The 20,562-nt window shown below is 40.6% G+C and overlaps 1 protein-coding gene across 1 annotated transcript in view; it reads left to right on the plus strand.

Annotated features, from left to right (window-relative positions):
- The window catches only part of znf277.L (zinc finger protein 277 L homeolog), a 79,715-nt gene that overhangs the window by 645 nt on the left and 58,508 nt on the right, over nt 1-20,562 (plus strand).

Genomic DNA, 20,562 nt, shown 5'->3' on the forward strand with positions numbered 1-20,562 from the left:
ACTACTCGCCTTTCAACTCTAGAATTAAGTAACAAAAAGTACTGGGGTCTGTTTCCCATTGACTGGCCCTATATATGTGTGTGTGTGTGTATATCTTATAGAGGTGGTTCAGCTTTAAATGTTATAAATTGGCCAAGAAACTTTTCAATTGGTTTTCATTATTTATTTTTTATAGTTTTTTTAACCCCTTGCCTTGCAATGGAGTTTCTCCATTGAAAGGCATGCCTCCAGCCAGGGAGGAAGAAGACCCTGTGGCTGCAGGGGGACCCAGAAGGTATAGGGGCCCCATGAGGTCCTAAATTCATATACAATTTATATTATTATAATTATAATATTGGTAAAACTGTTCAACCTGGGGGCCTGAAAAATAATCTGCTGTGGGGCCCAGTAATTTCTAGTTATGCTACTGCCTCCAACATTGCCATTTGGCATATCCATTCTGATGCACTCTGGGGGGGGGCAGAATTTTGGCGTATGCTCAGATCGTCATCTTAGTGACGTCAGGGGAAGAAACGTGGTGGTTGCGACAGAGTGTTTATAGAAGATAGTATCGGAGAGCACAGCAGAAAACACCAGTTTTTAATTATATTACTTTGCCGATCAGCTAAAGCATAGGGGGACTATTAAATACTGCATACTTGGGATTTAGCCTTTCTTTGTACTATAAGGGTAGGACTACACAGGCGTTTTCTGTGCGATCCGATAGTCGTGTCGTGTGGGATCAACGCTGCAACACCCACATTATTTATGGTTTTTGAATCATTTAGCTTTTTATTTGGAATTTCAGCAGCTTTCCTAGCAACCAGGCAGTGGTATGAACAAGAGACTGGATTATAAACAGGAGAGGGACTGACAATAACAATAACAATACAATTGTAGCCATACAGAGCAGAAGTTTTTTGGTTGCTGGGGTCAGTGACCCTCATGTGGAAGCTGGAAAGAATCGGAAAAGGAAGGCAAATAAATGAAAAACTCTAAAAATTCAGAAATGAAGACTGATTAAAAAGCTGCTAAGAATTGCCATTCTATAACATGCTAAAATTTAATTTAATGGTAAACTAGCCTTTAAATGCCACAAAAAAAAAAAGTATAATTTGTCTGTTGTACATGAGAATTTGATCCAACAATCACATGGGCAGAGCATAGGGTACGTCAATTGTATATAAGAAAATAAGGTATGGTCGTGTCGTTAAGATGTGAAATCAGAAGGAAGAGCATTATAAATGAATAGTGCAGAAATCATGATCCTTAATTACAGTTTAATGCTGTATGGCAGTGGTAAGTTACTAAACTATAATGTCTATCACCATCCAGCGTTGGAATGGCCCACGGGAATACCAAGAAAACTCCCTGTGGGCTCAGGTGTCAGTGGGCCCTCATGCTGCTAAATGTTTGGCCTATTTCATGGCCATTCCCTATTTCTATGAGAACAAAGTGACCAGGGCCCCTGGTCTAAAAACTTTTGGGGGCCCCCTGGTCTAAGGTTTTTTGGTGGGCCCCTGGTGTCCCAGTCCGACACTGTCACCATCTGACATCTGGCAGCAGGTTAGCTTAGAGTTATAGTGTATAACCATTTAAGAAGGCCGCTTGTAATATTCACAATCCCTAGGATGTATAATGTCCTGCTCTTTACTGTGTTTATGTTCTTTTTCTTATATATTCTGTGTTATTAACAAAAAAGGGTTGGCATAATCTAACTGGAGGTTGGAGAGACATGGCTTAAATCTGTCACACTGCTTCCTAGTTTTTATCTGTGATTAAGGGCAGGTGGGTGTCAGGAATGCATCCAAGATATGTGGTAATTAAAGACATGTGTTTTAATTACTCACCCTGTCCATATGAGTGGGGAACACAGTGTAATTGTGGCTGTGAAAGTTTCTGATCAGTGCAGGGATGATACTTACCCGACAAGAAATCTCTTTCAGTTAAGATTTTGTACATAAACATCTCTGACCATTAAGTGCTCTTACACACAGTTCGTTTTTTTAAATACATGCTGAGCTCGAAAAAAGCATATATTGCTTTTAAGTACTTTTTTTTCCTGCAACCTAAGTGTGTTTTTTTCCGCTCCAAAAACAACCTCTGTTCTTTTGATAGCTGAACATGTGCCAAGTGCAAGAAAATGCTGCATCTAAATAAAACACAACTCGGAACACTCATGAATGCAACAAGGAAGAATATAATGGACTCGGTTAGCAAATGTGTTTATTTGTGCTCAAACCTGTCTTTAAATGCTTGTTAAAAGCAGAAAAAACGCAGAGAAAAACGCCTATGTGTAAGAGCTAGGGATGCACCGAATCCAGGATTCGGTTCGGGATTCGGCCAAGATTCGGCCTTTTTCAGTAGGATTCGGCCGAAATCCTTGTGCCTGGCCGAACTGAATCCGAATCCTAATTTGCATATGCAAATTGTGGGGAGGGCGGGATTTCACGTGACTTTTTGTTACAAAACAAGGAAGTAAACCAATTTGTTTTCACTTTTTCCTTCCCCGCCCCTAATTTGCATATGTAAATTAGGATTTGGATTTGGTTCGGGATTCGGTGCATCTCTAGTAAGAGCCCGAAAAGATCATGTTTGGCAATCAAGGTCATAGGCTTTTTTAGGTTTTCTCCAAATCTAAATCCAATTTGATAATGGAGAGCATAAAGTTTGACTTGATATGATAAATAAAAGTATCAGATTATATATTACTATGAAGTTTTTATGTATCTGCCTTCCATCTTAGTTTCTTAGCCACAATTATTCTGATATGGTCTTTTATCCTTTTTGAATACGGTATTCACAATTTCTCTTCATACACTGCAAAGTAGTCATTTTTATCATATGCAAATACTGTTTCTTTGTTCCTGATACAATAAATGTCACAGATACAAAGCAGGCTCACGTTCTATAATTCTCAAGTTAAATTCTCAGACTCATTGGTGGAATTGTTAACTGTCAGTAAAGCTGTTAAATTATTTGGTAAAACCAGAGAGCTAAGCATGTACTTGTGTGCAAATTTCTGGCTTTATGTGTAATACAATTTTGACCTGTGCTACAATTCTGTCTTTGTACCTCTACAAGCTGCTCAGCAAAGCATGGTGAAGGGCCATTCCTGATAGAGCAAAGCACTACATGCAACCTTGCATTCAGATGGGACCTTACCAGAAAAGAGGGGAAGGGTGTTAAATGTTGTTGAGCTATACATCTCCATACCTACTAACATCTGAATAATGGAAAGAAGGGGAAAGAAATATGCTGTGTGTAGCACAGTGATACATTTCTTGACCACGCCCCCTAAATGCTGTGTCCACTTTTAAAATTTGGCAAGTTTTGGAAATTTTGAACACATTTCTGGGAGTTTTAGGGCCATGTTATTACAGTTTTGTAATGAAGGTGAATTACCCCCCGAGGCCTGCTTATCTTAGTTTCAAAGTGCAGTTGCTGAGTATTCTGGGCTCTCTGCCAAAAGCTTCTTATTTAATTAAGATTTAGAAACTTTATATCTTTTTCTGGCATCTGTGCATGAGATCAAACAGAAACTCGGGACATTTCAGTAGCAAACCGGGACTGCGGGCTGAGCTGTCAAAATGTGGACTGTACCATAGAAAACAGGACAGTTGGGAGGTATGCTTCTCAGGTAGAACATAGACAGCTGGGCACAGGTGATTCTTAAACATGAACAGGAACTTTATGGAACTTGAAGTCTTTCTGCAGCCGATTGTGTAAAATTTCAATAGCAGAAGTGACAAAGCACTCTAAAGGGGTTGAACAAATCAAAGGAAGCTACCATCTCACCTAGGGGCTTATTAATGCACAGGCTACCCTAGTCTATAGCCCAGGGGCCCAGCTGACCAAATTATAGCAAAATGGTGGGAGCTTGCATTGGTTGGCATTTGTTTTTAGGAGCTAATACATGGCTGACTTTGGTGTTGATGTGCTGATCTTGGTTATTGAACATCCAAACAGATTACAGCAATTTTATGTAAGAGAAGGAGCTGCGGCCCCTGTCATATATAGATTTCCAAGTAATTCCATGTGACTCCAGAACAGGGAACGCTTAGAATTGTGATCACTGGGTGGTCTGTTTAAACCAATGGTTATCAAACTTATTTATCCAAAGCCTCACACACATATCAAAGTAAATCGTTAAGGCATGCTCATTTGAAACTTCACTACCAATACTAAAATACTTGAATTGTTGCTTATACAGTAAAACACTATACCTTTTTGTATAGCAGAATAGTGTTTGACTTTGCAACAGTAGGATCTTCTATGAATCTGCTAAGATATATCACTTAAGTGAACACAAAACTTTGAGTATGTGCGATGCTTTCTTGTCCCTGTTTGTTTCAGATTTGTCTAAATGGAAACTGAGAACATTCACTGGTGCAATCATCCAATAATTATTGTATTTTTTACATTTGGTCTTTAGTTTACTGGAGATTTATACTGCACCCGCCTAAAGTTAGTATCTGGATTTCTTGTGTCCTACACAGCTGGCCAGAATCTCAGGCCCTGAGGTAACACTGGGCTGAAGTTAGGATGGGGTGATATCTGCATATAAAGAAGCATGCAGAATTTATTTGTCAGTGATCCTGAGATTATCCTAATATTGTTTTTTTTTATCTGATTTATAGTGAGAAATGGTGTACAGTGTGGTTTCTTCCCATGATCATGTAGTAGCAAGCACCTTTTGAGAGAGCGTCTGACTATTTGCTTAGTAATTATTACATGCCAATAACTAGGCTACATTTAACTGTATTACTTCCTGGATCAGAGATTAACTTGGTCTCTGACTCATTTATACTTTTTTGTGTGCGTGAACAATATGAGCAAGAAATACTGATATACCAAGCAAAGATCATTTTAACTAACATTCTGGATTTTAGATTATCTGAATAGTGGGCAGATTCTACTGTAGAGGTTAACTACTGCCTGTTTCCACTTGCATACAATAAAGTAATGTATTAATTAAAGGTCAAGTTTGTGAGTTTAAACTCAAAATTTAAACAAACACGAATGTTTGCTTATTAAGAAAGAACTCGAATGTAATAAACTCGATTGAATGCAACCAGGGAAAAAACTCGAATACCTTGAATTTATCGAGTTTTCAAGCACAAACCAGAGTAAAAACACCTGAAAATCATGAAGATAAAAAACATTTTCAAATGGTTAAAGGGACCTCTGCCATTGACGTCTACATGAGTTCGACAGGTTTTAGCTGCAGTATTTTCAGTAACCCCCTTATTGTCTGGGACTGCTGCAATCTTGTACATAACGCATATGAGGTTTACCTTCTGCTGCTATTATAGACTATTATAGTACTATTATTTCTAGGGATGCACAGAATCCTGGATCCAGTCCAGGTTTCAGTCCAAATTAGGGTTCTCATTTGGTTTGAGATTCAGACAAATCCTTTGGGGAAGATTTGCTCCAATTCCAAAAAAGTGACTCTGTGCATCCCTGAAAAATTCCCTGGGCATGCAAATGTGCCTGTGCACAGATTAACATGGGGGGAATGTAATTAAAGTAACAGAGCAAAACAATTCGCACCAATAAGAATAAAAATCCACATCTCGCAATGTAATATTGTTCCTTAAACTGTTATTGCATTGCAAATTAAAATTGCGCATTTCAAATTATAATTGCGCAACTCTTAAGAAATGCTTGAAGTTGTCATAATCGTTTGGAGCAAACATAACGACTTTTTCAGTAAGACGTTTTATTACATTTGCTGCGCATTGGCGCAAACTATAAAACTATAACATTTTCAACTGTCGCAAAAGCTATATTAAATTCGCGCAAAGCAAAATTTGTTCTCGCAAAGGCACAACTTTTCATATTGCGAATAGTTTTTCCGTTACCGTCTTTTATTACATTCCCCCATGTCTATTTGTGTGTTTTTGTTAGATCATTTGCTCTTTATGAGTACACGGGGAGGCCCATTTATCAACAGTATCATTTTAGTGGTTTTAGGAATCATGAATAAACTCGTTATCTCTGAAAACCATGAATGCCATGTAATTTATTAAAAGATCCAAATATAAAAACCATGGGTAAAAGAAAAACTGAACTATGCACTAAAAAAAATATGAAAACCTCGAAAAACACACATTTTTTAGGACAATTACTGGAAAAATATTCATAAAACATATAAAAGTCCAAACTGAATGGTCCAATAGGATCAGCGCAGGTCACATTGACTTCTATAGGAGCTTGACAGCTTTTACTCATCAAATGGCCTATTCTAAGCAACGTTTCAGTTGGCCTTTATTATTTTTATAGTTTTTGAATTTTTTGCCATTTTTCTCTAACTCTTTACAACTTTCAAAAGGGGGTCACTGACCCCGTCTAAAACATGCTCTGTAAGGCTACAAATATAGTGTTATTACTCGTCTTTCTATTCAGGCCTCTCCTTTTTAACCATCCAGTCTCATAAGATAAGATTCTTTATTTGTCACATGCATAGATATACAAGTACAACATGCAGTGAAATGCATCCTGATCCACTTTTTTAGACTGTGCAAAGTTAAAAAATATTAACAAATTAGGGGTTGGGGAGCACCATCCATCAAGTACAAAGGAAGGTGTGCAGGGTCAAATAATGATTAATATAAACAAAAAAGAAGAAAGAAATGACCCATCCAATTGCACCACCCCATTTAGGTATTGCCAAACTCAAGTGAAGTAATTAATAAAACTTAACTTTTAATAAACTATTAAAAAATAGTCTAGAAAGCACCATTAAAAAGAAGGTAGAGGTAAGGAGGCTGGTAGACTGAAAACCAGGGGGTTGGAGGGGTTTTACGAGTCAGAAGTGACGGTTGGTTCAGGAGAGCTGATGTATAAACAACCAGCACATTGTTAACACTATATATCTGTGCGTACACCAGTAGTGCCCCGAGTGCAGCCACCCCTTCACCCACTTCAGGATCCCTCCCTTCAGGTGTGCGGGCGAATCGCTAAGGATCCGAATAGCAAGCCTCAGTACATTTAAATCGTTCCAGAACTCTGTGTATTAGAGTATTAGCTTCAATTAGTAAAACCACGGATCGTATATTGAGCCAACCCCTTCACCCTCAAGAGTCCCCTCCCGATCCGATTGCCCCCGTGATAATTCTTTGTCCCTACCAGACGCCTACCTAACCAAAGCTAAAAGTGCGCCTGACGCGCGTTTCACCCGCCAATTTGCGGGCTTATTCAAAGGCATATGCAGAGAGCCGATACTGTGCACATATTTGTAACCACGGAACGGCCGGTATGAGTTTGAATGAGCCAATCAGCAGGCTCCAGCTCATTGCCGGCATCACGCCCCAGCAGCCAACCGGCGTACTGAGCGTCATCAGAGGGAAATGACAGGCACTGACACGGCTGTATGCTATAGCTATTTGTCATTCACGGCTCCTAATACCTTATTCCTACTCGTTATGTAGTATGCGCTATGCAATGCGCAACATTGTAACAACTGATGCTCAGTCTGTCAAATTGGAAACGATGTGACAGAAATGTTGCAACGGGTAGGAAGATGTAGATTAGAGAATAGAAACATTTGTAGCATAAGTGGCTGTCACTTATCATCCACATCGACCTATGTAAAATACTATAGCCAAATCAAAGAGCACAAAGGCATATGGGATATAAAAGTGAAAATATAATAAGGAAATATTAGCCATCCAATCTCATGAGTATAAGTGTGGATCATGGATATAGATCATAACAGCTGGCTATTGTATTGGTGACTGACCACCATCTACTGTGACAGTTAACAAAGAATAAAATATAATATTTATAGTTGATAATCACAGTTAGGATACGAGGTCTTGATAGCAGTATAATTACTATGAGAGCAAGTTTATTGGGAAGATGGTCAGGGTATTACTTAGTTCAATACTTAGACCCTGATGTATAAGGTAGCCATTCCTCCCACCGTTAAATAAATATATTCATTGTGATGCTCTCATTGAGGCCGTTGGGGCTTAACGCATTCATAAGGAATATCCACTCGCTCTCTCTAGATAGAAGAGCTGTTTCGAGGTCTCCACCTCTGATACCCAAAGACACTCTCGATAAGCCCATTGCTTTTAAGCCAGAGCTTGAATGGTTGTGTACTTCAAGAAAATGTCGGCTTACCGGCGGTAACTTTTTGTGATCTTTTATTAGATCCAATGCATTGTCAATACTAAGGATATGCTCCATTAGTCTTTTCTTGAAGGCTCTGTTGGTTTTTCCAATATATATTTGTTGCAGGGACAAGTCAGCATATAAATGATATTATTGGTATTACATGTAAAATTGTGAGTGATCTTATGACTTCTACCAAATCTGTCAACTACAGAATTTTGATTATGCATATACTTGCAAGCTTTGCATTTACCACATATAGATGTACCATTCACCATTGCCCTAGGTTGTTTGGAGAAGTGGCTCTTAACTAGCCGATCTCTAAGATTCGGTGCCCGTCTGCAGCAAGTCAGCGGACGTGGTCCCACTATTGTAGAAAGGACCGGATCTGTGTGTAAAATATGCCAGTGTTTATTCAAAACTGAATCAATAATAGGCCATTGTTTACAGAAAGTCCCTATGAATCTGACGGGTTGACTGTTGTTATGTGATTTCCGTCTACGTGAGTCCAATAATGAGTTCCTAGGTGTTCCAACTGCTCTAGTATAGGCTTTGTGGATAACGTTCTTTGAATATCCTCTCTGTACTAGGCGTTCTGTTAGTTCACTGGCCCTCTTACGAAAGAGATCAAGATCAGAGCAGTTACGACGTAACCTAAGAAATTCACCCACCGGAATTCCTCTTTTAGTAGCAATTGGGTGATGGCTCTGAAAATGAAGAATGGAATTGGTCGCAGTAGCTTTGCGATACAAATCTGTGCCAATGGTGCCATCTTCCCTGATCATAATAGTGATGTCAAGGAAGTCGATGCTTTCCTTGCTTATAGTGTGTGTGAGCTTGATGTTCAGATGGTTTACATTCAGGCATTGTAGGAATTCGCTCAGATTTTCCTTATCGCCAGTCCAGAGGAACATCAGGTCATCTATGTAGCGAAACCAATATGATATGTATTGGGTATATTGTGCCATCTGATCTCCAAATACATTATTGGCCTCCCACCATCCCATGAACAGATTGGCATACGTGGGAGCGAAGGCTGCACCCATAGCAACACCTCTTATTTGCAAATAGAATTTTTCATTGAACACAAAGAGGTTATGATTAAGGCAGAAGTTAGTCAAGTCTGCCATAAAGTCAATAAATTGACCGTCCCAATCTGATTCAGTTTCCATAAAGTACCGTATTGCTTGTAACCCATGCTTATGAGAAATGGAGGAATAGAGGGAATCAACATCACAGCTCACTATGTATGTATCCTTATCAACCTTGACTTCCACCAACTTTTCTAATAGGTCACCAGTATCTTTGATGTAAGAGGGAAGAGTAGTAACAAATTTACGTAGTTTTATATCAATGAATTGACTCGCCTTCTCACACATATTCCCATTACCAGATACAATTGGGCGCCCAGGAGGTTTTGTTAGACTTTTATGTATTTTGGGGAGCATGTAAAAGGTAGGGGTCACTGATACATCATTATGCAGTGCTTTGGATTCACTAACAGTGATAAGACCAGTATGTAGGCCATCCGAAATCAGATTATTATAAAGAGTCCTAAAATGCACAGTCGGATCGCTGGGTAGTTTGCGGTAGCATGCATTGTCATTAAGCTGTTTCAATGCCTCCGTCAAATACATTACCCGTGGTCATAGGACTACATTACCCCCCTTATCAGAGGGTTTTATGATTATATCCTGCCAGGAAGATATTTGTTGTATAGCCAATCTTTCTTCCTGATTAAGGTTGTCACATCCCTGGCTGGGTATATTCATGAAATCTCTCATGACCAGTTCCCCAAAAGTGATCACTGCCGAACTAATGTTCCTGGGGGGCATATATTTGCTTTTTGGTTTCAGAGATCTTGTTACATCGCTCTGTTCGGCCAACAGCTCAGTCAACTCAGATACAGCTTGATCAAAGGCTATCTGCTCAGAACCAATCCCAGGTGTAGAATATGTAAGGTCATGTGGGTTGGTTGGGTCTGGCATGGCCATTAGGGGATTAACTAATACTTGCTCACTGTGTTTAGAATCACGATGAAAATGTTTTTTGAGCAGAAGTTTCCGACAGAACAGAAAGAGATCTTTGTAAAGAGTAAAGGGTTTGAGGTCATGACTGGGAGAAAAAGATAGCCCCCTCCTTAAAACAGAATTCTGACTTTCAGAGAGGACATGGTCACTGAGGTTAATGACATTTAATGTCTCTGGGTTCTCCTCCCTCTGTGCCAGCCCCGTTCCCAGTGATTCTGTCGCCGATAGGCCCATCTGTCCCTGTTTCTTAATTCTCTTCCCCCCCTTCTGATTCTCTTATGTTTTCTGCCCCTAAAAAAGGTACTGAGGAATTGGATTTATTGGAGCTTAAGCTGGTCTCATCATCAGATCTCTCTGATCTAGAGGGTATCGCTTTGTGATACGTTTCTGTTGTTAATTCTGCGACCCCATTTATAAACCGTACCCATTGCATAGTCAGTAGTATCTCTGAAATATTTCTGTTTTTTTCTATCAATTATTTAGTGTGCAACTCGGTCGATCTCTGCATTAATTCTAGACATGCGTGATATGTATACTTCATTTTGAGTATGTTCTGACAATTGTTTTTCAATATCATTGATCTTAGTCGTGAGATCCTTTACCACATATTGCTCGTGTTCTCGAGTTAGGGTAAGTAATTGCATAGAGCAATTATGTAGCACCTCCTCCCACCTTTTTTTAAAATCATCATCGCGGATATCAAAGGTTGGGAGTACCCTGATCCGCAAACCCCTGGGAATAATATTCCCTTCTATATATTTATCATACGTGGAGACTGACCACCACGCTTTGGTCAATTTAATCTGATGTTGTTGGTATTCAGATAACAGATGTTTCCAGTTACCCTCTGATTGCGAACTCTGATTCCCAGTTTCAACTTGGAAAACATCAGATAATTGTGTTGACCATTTCTCAAAACGGGATTGCATATTAACAAAAGGTGCTGCCATGGTCAAGGACTCAACTGATCAAAATGATGTGTGCTACACCCAGATTTTCCAAAGGATTTGAAGGAAAGAGTTAAGTATTAACAAATTAGGGGTTGGGGAGCACCATCCATCAAGTACAAAGGAAGGTGTGCACTGTCAAATAATGATTAATATAAACAAAAAAGAAGAAAGAAATGACCCATCCAATTGCACCACCCCATTTAGGTATTGCCAAACTCAAGTGAAGTAATTAATAAAACTTAACTTTTAATAAACTATTAAAAAATAGTCTAGAAAGCACCATTAAAAAGAAGGTAGAGGTAAGGAGGCTGGTAGACTGAAAACCAGGGGGTTGGAGGGGTTTTACGAGTCAGAAGTGACGGTTGGTTCAGGAGAGCTGATGTATAAACAACCAGCACATTGTTAACACTATATATCTGTGCGTACACCAGTAGTGCCCCGAGTGCAGCCACCCCTTCACCCACTTCAGGATCCCTCCCTTCAGGTGTGCGGGCGAATCGCTAAGGATCCGAATAGCAAGCCTCAGTACATTTAAATCGTTCCAGAACTCTGTGTATTAGAGTATTAGCTTCAATTAGTAAAACCATATCCTTAGTATTGACAATGCATTGGATCTAATAAAAGATCACAAAAAGTTACCGCCGGTAAGCCGACATTTTCTTGAAGTACACAACCATTCAAGCTCTTGCTTAAAAGCAATGGGCTTATCGAGAGTGTCTTTGGGTATCAGAGGTGGAGACCTCGAAACAGCTCTTCTATCTAGAGAGAGCGAGTGGATATTCCTTATGAATGCGTTAAGCCCCAACGGCCTCAATGAGAGCATCACAATGAATATATTTATTTAACGGTGGGAGGAATGGCTACCTTATACATCAGGGTCTAAGTATTGAACTATGTAATACCCTGACCATCTTCCCAATAAACTTGCTCTCATAGTAATTATACTGCTATCAAGACCTCGTATCCTAACTGTGATTATCAACTATAAATATTATATTTTATTCTTTGTTAACTGTCACAGTAGATGGTGGTCAGTCACCAATACAATAGCCAGCTGTTATGATCTATATCCATGATCCACACTTATACTCATGAGATTGGATGGCTAATATGTCCTTATTATATTTTCACTTTTATATCCCATATGCCTTTGTGCTCTTTGATTTGGCTATAGTATTTTACATAGGTCGATGTGGATGATAAGTGACAGCCACTTATGCTACAAATGTTTCTATTCTCTAATCTACATCTTCCTACCCGTTGCAACATTTCTGTCACATCGTTTCCAATTTGACAGACTGAGCATCAGTTGTTACAATGTTGCGCATTGCATAGCGCATACTACATAACGAGTAGGAATAAGGTATTAGGAGCCGTGAATGACAAATAGCTATAGCATACAGCCGTGTCAGTGCCTGTCATTTCCCTCTGATGACGCTCAGTACGCCGGTTGGCTGCTGGGGCGTGATGCCGGCAATGAGCTGGAGCCTGCTGATTGGCTCATTCAAACTCATACCGGCCGTTCCGTGGTTACAAATATGTGCACAGTATCGGCTCTCTGCATATGCCTTTGATAAAGCCCGCAAATTGGCGGGTGAAACGCGCGTCAGGCGCACTTTTAGCTTTGGTTAGGTAGGCGTCTGGTAGGGACAAAGAATTATCACGGGGGCAATCGGATCGGGAGGGGACTCTTGAGGGTGAAGGGGTTGGCTCAATATACGATCCGTGGTTTTACTAATTGAAGCTAATACTCTAATACACAGAGTTCTGGAACGATTTAAATGTACTGAGGCTTGCTATTCGGATCCTTAGCGATTCGCCCGCACACCTGAAGGGAGGGATCCTGAAGTGGGTGAAGGGGTGGCTGCACTCGGGGCACTACTGGTGTACGCACAGATATATAGTGTTAACAATGTGCTGGTTGTTTATACATCAGCTCTCCTGAACCAACCGTCACTTCTGACTCGTAAAACCCCTCCAACCCCCTGGTTTTCAGTCTACCAGCCTCCTTACCTCTACCTTCTTTTTAATGGTGCTTTCTAGACTATTTTTTAATAGTTTATTAAAAGTTAAGTTTTATTAATTACTTCACTTGAGTTTGGCAATACCTAAATGGGGTGGTGCAATTGGATGGGTCATTTCTTTCTCCTTTTTGTTTATATTAATCATTATTTGACCCTGCACACCTTCCTTTGTACTTGATGGATGGTGCTCCCCAACCCCTAATTTGTTAATACTTAACTCTTTCCTTCAAATCCTTTGGAAAATCTGGGTGTAGCACACATCATTTTGATCAGTTGAGTCCTTGACCATGGCAGCACCTTTTGTTAATATGCAATCCCGTTTTGAGAAATGGTCAACACAATTATCTGATGTTTTCCAAGTTGAAACTGGGAATCAGAGTTCGCAATCAGAGGGTAACTGGAAACATCTGTTATCTGAATACCAACAACATCAGATTAAATTGACCAAAGCGTGGTGGTCAGTCTCCACGTATGATAAATATATAGAAGGGAATATTATTCCCAGGGGTTTGCGGATCAGGGTACTCCCAACCTTTGATATCCGCGATGATGATTTTAAAAAAAGGTGGGAGGAGGTGCTACATAATTGCTCTATGCAATTACTTACCCTAACTCGAGAACACGAGCAATATGTGGTAAAGGATCTCACGACTAAGATCAATGATATTGAAAAACAATTGTCAGAACATACTCAAAATGAAGTATACATATCACGCATGTCTAGAATTAATGCAGAGATCGACCGAGTTGCACACGAAATAATTGATAGAAAAAAACAGAAATATTTCAGAGATACTACTGACTATGCAATGGGTACGGTTTATAAATGGGGTCGCAGAATTAACAACAGAAACGTATCACAAAGCGATCCCTCTAGATCAGAGAGATCTGATGATGAGACCAGCTTAAGCTCCAATAAATCCAATTCCTCAGTACCTTTTTTAGGGGCAGAAAACATAAGAGAATCAGAAGGGGGGGGGAGAGAATTAAGAAACAGGGACAGATGGGCCTATCGGCGACAGAATCACTGGGAACGGGGCTGGCACAGAGGGAGGAGAACCCAGAGACATTAAATGTCATTAACCTCAGTGACCATGTCCTCTCTGAAAGTCAGAATTCTGTTTTAAGGAGGGGGCTATCTTTTTCTCCCAGTCATGACCTCAAACCCTTTACTCTTTACAAAGATCTCTTTCTGTTCTGTCGGAAACTTCTGCTCAAAAAACATTTTCATCGTGATTCTAAACACAGTGAGCAAGTATTAGTTAATCCCCTAATGGCCATGCCAGACCCAACCAACCCACATGACCTTACATATTCTACACCTGGGATTGGTTCTGAGCAGATAGCCTTTGATCAAGCTGTATCTGAGTTGACTGAGCTGTTGGCCGAACAGAGCGATGTAACAAGATCTCTGAAACCAAAAAGCAAATATATGCCCCCCAGGAACATTAGTTCGGCAGTGATCACTTTTGGGGAACTGGTCATGAGAGATTTCATGAATATACCCAGCCAGGGATGTGACAACCTTAATCAGGAAGAAAGATTGGCTATACAACAAATATCTTCCTGGCAGGATATAATCATAAAACCCTCTGATAAGGGGGGTAATGTAGTCCTATGGCCACGGGTAATGTATTTGACGGAGGCATTGAAACAGCTTAATGACAATGCATGCTACCGCAAACTACCCAGCGATCCGACTGTGCATTTTAGGACTCTTTATAATAATCTGATTTCGGATGGCCTACATACTGGTCTTATCACTGTTAGTGAATCCAAAGCACTGCATAATGATGTATCAGTGACCCCTACCTTTTACATGCTCCCCAAAATACATAAAAGTCTAACAAAACCTTCTGGGCGCCCAATTGTATCTGGTAATGGGAATAAGTGTGAGAAGGCGAGTCAATTCATTGATATAAAACTACGTAAATTTGTTACTACTCTTCCCTCTTACATCAAAGATACTGGTGACCTATTAGAAAAGTTGGTGGAAGTCAAGGTTGATAAGGATACATACATAGTGAGCTGTGATGTTGAGTCCCTCTATTCCTCCATTTCTCATAAGCATGGGTTACAAGCAATACGGTACTTTATGGAAACTGAATCAGATTGGGACGGTCAATTTATTGACTTTATGCCAGACTTGACTAACTTCTGCCTTAATCATAACTTCTTTGTGTTCAATGAAAAATTCTATTTGCAAATAAGAGGTGTTGCTATGGGTGCAGCCTTCGCTCCCACGTATGCCAATCTGTTCATGGGATGGTGGGAGGCCAATAATGTATTTGGAGATCAGATGGCACAATATACCCAATACATATCATATTGGTTTCGCTACATAGATGACCTGATGTTCCTCTGGACTGGCGATAAGGAAAATCTGAGCGAATTCCTACAATGCCTGAATGTAAACCATCTGAACATCAAGCTCACACACACTATAAGCAAGGAAAGCATCGACTTCCTTGACATCACTATTATGATCAGGGAAGATGGCACCATTGGCACAGATTTGTATCGCAAAGCTACTGCGACCAATTCCATTCTTCATTTTCAGAGCCATCACCCAATTGCTACTAAAAGAGGAATTCCGGTGGGTGAATTTCTTAGGTTACGTCGTAACTGCTCTGATCTTGATCTCTTTCGTAAGAGGGCCAGTGAACTAACAGAACGCCTAGTACAGAGAGGATATTCAAAGAACGTTATCCACAAAGCCTATACTAGAGCAGTTGGAACACCTAGGAACTCATTATTGGACTCACGTAGACGGAAATCACATAACAACAGTCAACCCGTCAGATTCATAGGGACTTTCTGTAAACAATGGCCTATTATTGATTCAGTTTTGAATAAACACTGGCATATTTTACACACAGATCCGGTCCTTTCTACAATAGTGGGACCACGTCCGCTGACTTGCTGCAGACGGGCACCGAATCTTAGAGATCGGCTAGTTAAGAGCCACTTCTCCAAACAACCTAGGGCAATGGTGAATGGTACATCTATATGTGGTAAATGCAAAGCTTGCAAGTATATGCATAATCAAAATTCTGTAGTTGACAGATTTGGTAGAAGTCATAAGATCACTCACAATTTTACATGTAATACCAATAATATCATTTATATGCTGACTTGTCCCTGCAACAAAATATATATTGGAAAAACCAACAGAGCCTTCAAGAAAAGACTAATGGAGCATATCCTTAGTATTGACAATGCATTGGATCTAATAAAAGATCACAAAAAGTTACCGCCGGTAAGCCGACATTTTCTTGAAGTACACAACCATTCAAGCTCTGGCTTAAAAGCAATGGGCTTATCGAGAGTGTCTTTGGGTATCAGAGGTGGAGACCTCGAAACAGCTCTTCTATCTAGAGAGAGCGAGTGGATATTCCTTATGAATGCGTTAAGCCCCAACGGCCTCAATGAGAGCATCACAATGAATATATTTATTTAACGGTGGGAGGAATGGCTACCTTATACATCAGGGTCTAAGTATTGAACTAAGTAATACCCTGACCATCTTCCCAATAAACTTGCTCTCATAGTAATTATACTGCTATCAAGACCTCGTATCCTAACTGTGATTATCAACTATAAATATTATATTTTATTCTTTGTTAACTGTCACAGTAGATGGTGGTCAGTCACCAATACAATAGCCAGCTGTTATGATCTATATCCATGATCCACACTTATACTCATGAGATTGGATGGCTAATATGTCCTTATTATATTTTCACTTTTATATCCCATATGCCTTTGTGCTCTTTGATTTGGCTATAGTATTTTACATAGGTCGATGTGGATGATAAGTGACAGCCACTTATGCTACAAATGTTTCTATTCTCTAATCTACATCTTCCTACCCGTTGCAACATTTCTGTCACATCGTTTCCAATTTGACAGACTGAGCATCAGTTGTTACAATGTTGCGCATTGCATAGCGCATACTACATAACGAGTAGGAATAAGGTATTAGGAGCCGTGAATGACAAATAGCTATAGCATACAGCCGTGTCAGTGCCTGTCATTTCCCTCTGATGACGCTCAGTACGCCGGTTGGCTGCTGGGGTGTGATGCCGGCAATGAGCTGGAGCCTGCTGATTGGCTCATTCAAACTCATACCGGCCGTTCCGTGGTTACAAATATGTGCACAGTATCGGCTCTCTGCATATGCCTTTGAATAAGCCCGCAAATTGGCGGGTGAAACGCGCGTCAGGCGCACTTTTAGCTTTGGTTAGGTAGGCGTCTGGTAGGGACAAAGAATTATCACGGGGGCAATCGGATCGGGAGGGGACTCTTGAGGGTGAAGGGGTTGGCTCAATATACGATCCGTGGTTTTACTAATTGAAGCTAATACTCTAATACACAGAGTTCTGGAACGATTTAAATGTACTGAGGCTTGCTATTCGGATCCTTAGCGATTCGCCCGCACACCTGAAGGGAGGGATCCTGAAGTGGGTGAAGGGGTGGCTGCACTCGGGGCACTACTGGTGTACGCACAGATATATAGTGTTAACAATGTGCTGGTTGTTTATACATCAGCTCTCCTGAACCAACCGTCACTTCTGACTCGTAAAACCCCTCCAACCCCCTGGTTTTCAGTCTACCAGCCTCCTTACCTCTACCTTCTTTTTAATGGTGCTTTCTAGACTATTTTTTAATAGTTTATTAAAAGTTAAGTTTTATTAATTACTTCACTTGAGTTTGGCAATACCTAAATGGGGTGGTGCAATTGGATGGGTCATTTCTTTCTTCTTTTTTGTTTAAAGTTAAAAAATACTAGTTAATACTACAGCTAAGTACAAAAAAAAATTTTACATAAAAAAATCCAATTTTTTAAAATTAAGTATAGCAGCAGAGCATATGTAGTACAAGATGAACCATGTTATTTACATAAGTGATAGTGAGTGAAGATTGTATAAAAATATAAATATAAAAACATCAGTGCAGTACATTAAAGTGCAATACATATGAATTGTATAGTACTGTATTGTGGTGACATAATGTGTCACATAGATCAAGTAGGTGCAAGTGAAAAAAGGGAAAGGGGGTAGGAGATATGGGTAAGGTGACATAAACCATATTATTTACATAGTGGCAGTGAGTGAAGATTGTATAAAGAGATAAAAAAAACAGCAGTGCAATACTCTATTGTAGTGATATAGAGTGTCACATAGGTCAAATAGGTGCAAGTGAGAGAAAGAAGGCGGAAGGGATATAGAAAATTAGGGTATGGTGGTATGTCCTGGTTCAGCAGTCTAATGGCCTGAGGTTAGAAACTTCTTTTAAGTCTCTCAGTTTTGGCCAGGATACTGCAAAACCTTTTCCCTGATTTAAGTAGGTGAAACAGTCCATTACTGGGGTGTGATGAGTCCTTGAGAATCCTGAGGGCTTTGGTCCTGCATCTCTTGGTGTAAATGTTAAGCAAGGATGGAAGATCTGACCTGCAGCAGCGTTCTGCTGCATATATCACTCTCTGAAGGGTTTTGCGGTCCTGGACACAGCTGTTTTCAAACCAAGATGTAATGTTCTGTGCTCACCCTCTCCACTAGGGTCCCATGGGTGTTAAGGGGTTTGTAATTCCGCTGCTGTCTCCTACTAAAGTCCACCACCAGCTCCTTGGTCTTGCTAACATTCAGCTGGAAGTAGTTTTCCTGACACCACAGTGTCAGGTTATCCACTTCTTCCATGTAGGCCGTCTCATCGTTGTTCATGATGAAGCCCAACGCTACCGCGTCGTCAGTAAACTTCACAATAGTGTTTGAGTGATGTGTGGCCACACAGTCGTGGGTGTAGAGAGAGTTCAGCAGAGGTCTAAGAACACACCCTTGTGGAGCTCCGGTATTAATAGTGATACTGTTTGAGAGACAGTTACCAACTCTTACTACCTGTGTTCTGCCTGTGAGAAAGTCCAACACCCAGGAACACAAACGGCTGTTGAGTCCTAAATCCTTCAGTTTAGTGAACAGTCTGCAGGATAGTATTGCATTGAATGCTGAACTGTAATCAATAAACAACATCCGCACATAGTTCCCCTGTTTCTTATCCACGTGGCTGAGGGTGGTATGCAGCACGTGGGAAATGGAATCCTCTGTCTCTCTGTTGGAACGGTAGGTAAACTGAAGTGAATCCATGAAACTGGGGATGAAAGAGAAGATGATATGCTTAAGAAGCCTCTCAACCACTTTCATAACTAATGATGTCAGTGCAACAGGTCAGTAGTCATTCAGGCATGAGGCCTTATTGCTTTTTGGAATGGGAACAATTGTGGATTTTTTGAAGAATGTGGGGACCACAGACTGCGCCAGAGACTTGTTAAAGATAACAGTCAAAACTCCAGACAATTGACCAGCACAACAGCGCAGAAGTCGTCCGGAGATGCCATCTGGACCTGCTGCTTTCCTGATGTTTACCCGTTTTAGTGCTGCCCGCACGTCATACTCTGCAATGCTGATGACGCGCTCGTCGCTTATGATTTCACCTTCTTCCGTTGTCAGGCTGTAGCTAGCATTAGCCGCACAACTAGTCTCAAAGCGGGTGTAAAACTCGTTGAACTCATCAGCAAATGCAGGATCTGTGCTTGGTGTCGCAGAGGAGTTTCCTTTATAGTCCGTGATGGTGCTCAGTCCTTGCCACATGCTCCGTGTGTCACCTTGGTGGAAGTGCAACTCCACTCGTTCATGATACCGGTGTTTAGCATCTTTTACAGCACGCCGAACGCTATATGAAGCCTCTTTGTAGGCAGTTCGAGTGTTCACTGCCAACCGAATCGATCTGTCAACCCATGGTTTCTGATTAGGAAAATATATAATTTTTGCCGTAGGGACAACTTCATCAGCAACAAAGCTAACTACTTCCGCAAACTCGTTGATATTGTCTGCACATGCCCGGAACATGTCCCAGTCCACGTCATCAAGCACATCCTGTAGCGTGGCTTCTGCTTGAATAGAGCAGCGTTTCACCTCACAACGGGAGCTTCAAGAATGAAAGTTTGTTTATATTCTGTCATGAGGAAAATGGCGTTATGGTCAGATTTCCCAAACGCTGGATGTAAAACAGCTTTGTAGCCTTGCTTGTATGGGGTATAGCAAGAACCAAGCTCCCCTGGTCAGACACGTAACATGTTGATAAAAGTTCGGCATTGCTTGTCTGAGGTTTGCTTTATTAAAGTCCCCTGCTATGATCAGTGCTGCATCTGGATGTTTGTTCTGAGTCGCACATAACCCATCGTGGAGCTCAGACAATGCTATACCTGTGTCTGCGCGTGGTGGAATGTAGACAGCCGTGGCAATGACCGAGGTGAACTCACGAGGCATAGTTAAATAGTTAAATTGAGTTGCAAAAAGACAAAGTCTATCAAGTTCAACTCCTCCAAATGAAAACCCAGCATCCATACATACACCCATCCCTACTTTTAATGAAATTCTATATACCCATACCTATACT

The sequence above is a fragment of the Xenopus laevis genome, chromosome 3L (genome assembly GCF_017654675.1).
Source record: "Xenopus laevis strain J_2021 chromosome 3L, Xenopus_laevis_v10.1, whole genome shotgun sequence".
In the NCBI taxonomy this organism is placed as follows: domain Eukaryota; kingdom Metazoa; phylum Chordata; class Amphibia; order Anura; family Pipidae; genus Xenopus; species Xenopus laevis.